General features: G+C 40.4%; 1 pseudogene; it reads left to right on the top strand.

Annotated features, from left to right (window-relative positions):
- Positions 1 to 386: 386 nt before the first annotated feature.
- Positions 387 to 1,217, top strand: LOC103011575 (oligosaccharyltransferase complex subunit OSTC-like; annotated as a pseudogene).
- Positions 1,218 to 3,908: the final 2,691 nt, after the last annotated feature.

The following is a 3,908-nucleotide window of genomic DNA, read 5'->3' on the forward strand; positions in this document are numbered from 1 at the left end:
GCTCCTCCCCCCTATTTAGGTTTTATATGTGTCTTCTGTGTGTTTATTCATTTGCATTTCTAATTATGTCTAGAAAAATACTTATAAGACTGGAAATAAATGCTCCAAAACTATTCATAGGATTATGAAGGTCTACTATTCTTCCTTCTATTTTTCTGTACTTTACAACTTTAAAAAAATATAAACAAGGTCCTCTTGTATAGCACAGGAACTATAGTCAATATCCTATGATAAACCATAACAGAAAAGAATATGAAAAAGATTGTATATATGTATATGTATAACTGAATCACTTTGCTGTCCAGCAGAAATTAACACAACATTGTAAATCAACTATACTTGAATAAAACAAATTTTTAAAATAATTGTGGAATGCCGCCCCTGCCATGACCAACACGGAGGCTTTGTACCGAGTCCTGTTCTTAGTGTTCGAATGACCCAGTCCGAGGCTGAAGAAGCCACCCTGGGTGCACATTGCCATTGACCGTGATGGTGTGCGCTCTGGTGGTGGTGTCTTACTTCCTCATCGCCGGCGGAACAGTTTAGGATGTTACTGTCGAACTTCAAGTGTTGGCTCTGTGACTGATGAGCATGGGCAGCAGAGGCCCGCAGCTTTCTTGGCCTAGGGAGGAAATGGACAATATAGTATGAAGAACTCACATCCAGCTTTCTGTCTACAGTGGGAGGTTTGGGTTTCATAATGCTCGACTGATCCAAGGCACCAAACACTCCAAAACTAAATAGACTTCTTTTTTTTTAATACTTTTTTAAAATATAAATTTATTTACTTATTTATGATTTTTGGCCGCGTTGAGTCTTCGTTGCTGCACGCAGGCTGTCTCTAATTGCGGCGAGCGGGGACTACTTTTCTTTGCGGTGCGTGGGCTTCACATTGCAGTGGCTTCTCTTGTTGCAGAGCACAGGCTCTAGGCGCACGGGCTGCAGTAGTTGTGGCTCACGGGCTCTAGAGCGCAGGCTCAGTAGTTGTGGCACACGGGCTTAGTTGCTCCGCAGCGTGTGGGATCTTCCCGGACCAGGGCTCGAACCTGTGTCTCCTGCATTGGCAGGTGGATTCTTAACCACTGCACCACCAGGGAGGCCCTAGACTCTTTCTTGTATTCACTGGATTCATCTGTGTTCTGTTGAGTTTTCTCATGGCTAGAGGATTCATGAGAATGAAACTGCCGGGCAATCTGGTGTGTGAGAGTGCCTTTTGAGAATAAATCAAAGGATACTGGATTTGCTCCTGTTAATGAAGTTTTAAAGGCTATACCAACACTCTGATTTGAAATATGGAAAAGGATGAATGAAAAGCAGCAGAAAAGAAGCATCTAGTGAAAACACAGGAAGCATATTAAAAGCTTGGGCTAGAATGTCGTCTTGGTATCAAGGAGACAGGCTTACAACATAATCTTTTCTGCTGGTCTATATTGACATGCCAGTGATGTTACCTGGCATTTTCTTCTTAGTTTTTCGTTTCTTAAAGAAAATATACTCCATTTCTACAGCTATCATATTGAATAAAGTAATTATTTTTTACAAACCCCTTAACATTTTTTGGGAGATGACATTTCTGACTTTCAGAACTTAATGTAAAATCAGGAAGGAAGATCCCATAAGGTGAGAGCCCTGGACAGCTGATTAGCTTTACCTGTGGTGCTTTGCCTTTAAACAAAGTGTGTGATGGTACATTATTTCAGATACGTATGTAAGACTGTTTCCTGTACAATAAGATGTGTGAAAGGAGCAGAAGTAATTTTTCTAATTAAAAATAAAAATGATAGTAATTGTATGCGCCGTTTTTACCATGCAACATGTACAAGGAATGTTTAAAAGATGGAGGAAGAACAGACTTAGTTCATTCTCCCTCTTCCTCAAAGAGATTAAATCGACCTCCTTATCAGAGCATATTAATAAGAAATCAGGAACTCAATGCCATACAGAGGACAAGACTGGTTGTTTGCTGAGGGGTTATTGCTGTCTGGGAACTCACTTGACCTGTGAGATACCTGAGCCCATCAGTGACGTAACTCCATAGGAGGAACCTGTCACACTCACTGTACTGAGAAACACTGCATCTGAATGAAGGTACATCTATACCCTAAATCATTTTAAATTAGCATGAAAATAAATAACAACAGCAGCCGCAGCACCTCCCCTACAAAAGGATGAATTGCTTAAATTTCAGATGGTTGAGTTAGTTGCTTGTGAATTGGACACTTCTATTCTCAGGGTCCTTGCCTGATTCTGAGGTTAATTAGATGGTACCTGCAGTTACAGAGACCATTTCTCCTTTAACAATACCACTCCAACTTTCATTTATCTTTTTCAGTTTCCTGCTCACTTGAAACTCTGTTGAGAAGAGATTATAGGCTTGATGGATTTGTTAAAAAGGGAAAAAATAAAATAACATCAGTCCTACTTCACATTCAGCCCATTGAAGAAAGATGCATGAAAGCCGTAAGGTAGATTGTCTGAGCTCAAGCATTCAATGGGGATTCAAAGTACTTCTCAGTCAATCTATAGTCTCTACCAATCCTTGGCCTTTCATGGAAGATGGGTGATGGCAATGGAAGCCAAGCATATGTCCTCTCTATAGCCTCCCACTCCAATATTAACTTACTGTGACAATAGAAACTCAAGGGGAAAAATTATCCAATAGAATTTGCCAAGGGTCAAAATGTGATACAACTTTATATCACTTATGTATTACCAAAATAATTCTGTACGATAAATCACCCTACAACTTAGTAGCTTAAAAGAGCAACCATGTATGAGTTCTCAGCTGAGCAGATCTGCTCACCTGGGCCTGCTCAGCTCATCTTGACTGGGCTCACCCATGCATCTGTGGTCAGCCAGGGGTTGGCTGGGGGCTGAGCCACTGCTGGGCTGACTTGGCCCTAATCCACATGGTCTCTCATCCTCTGGCAGGCTGGTGCAGGCTATTGTGGATGTGCACACAATCTCTGAGGACAAGCTCTGAGTCCTAAGCTCGGAATTGACACACCATTGCTTCTGCTGCATCCTGCTGGCCAAAGTATAACAGGAGCACAGCCCAGATTCCAGAGATGGTGAACAGATTGTATTTCTTAATGGGAATAGTTGCAAAGTCACATTGCAAAGGGTGAGGGTACAAGGAGGGGTAAAACATTGGGGTCACATTTGCAATCAACCTACCACAAGCCTGAAACATGGTGATGTGTGAAATAAGCGACAGCGATTGCGAAAAACATTTCGTTGTTGAAATTGTTTTGAGACAGTGTAAATCATAGGATTTTCATCAAAATAGGAGCTAAAAATGCTCAAAATTTTAATCAAGGACCATCTGAGAAGACATCCACCACAACCACATCAGATCTTGCTCCTGACCCCCCATCCAGAGGGTTTTCCTCCCCACAAGGTCTCCTGATCTCAGTATTTTTCTAACACAATCAAGTTTTGACATAACTTGGGCAATTATTCTGTACCTGAGAAACACTCTTTTAAATACAACTCCACAAATTCATATTCAAAATTGTATACGTACAATTTACCTTGCAAATTATATTGCAGCCATGGAAGGCTGTATATGTGAAAGGACAAAGATGGACCGAGAATACGAAATGGTTATATTCAGATGAAGAGATGGTTGTGTTTTTCTCATTTTTCAAAATGGTCTTTAAAGCTGGGGTTACACTAACAATAAAAAAGGAGAAGATGTAAATAAGTTGAAAGCAAAGATTAACGAGCATTTATCTTTAATAGTCCACACATTGTACAACAGCAAAAACTCTGTATTGTCTTTTCATTTTATAATCCTTGAGGCTGACAATGAAATATTCAAATGCCAGGAAACACAAAAGCAGTTCAGAATTATACTTGAGGAAGAGTTATGTGACTCCACTATCATTACTTAATTCATGCAAAGT

Source organism: Balaenoptera acutorostrata, chromosome 5 (assembly GCF_949987535.1).
Source record: "Balaenoptera acutorostrata chromosome 5, mBalAcu1.1, whole genome shotgun sequence".
In the NCBI taxonomy this organism is placed as follows: domain Eukaryota; kingdom Metazoa; phylum Chordata; class Mammalia; order Artiodactyla; family Balaenopteridae; genus Balaenoptera; species Balaenoptera acutorostrata.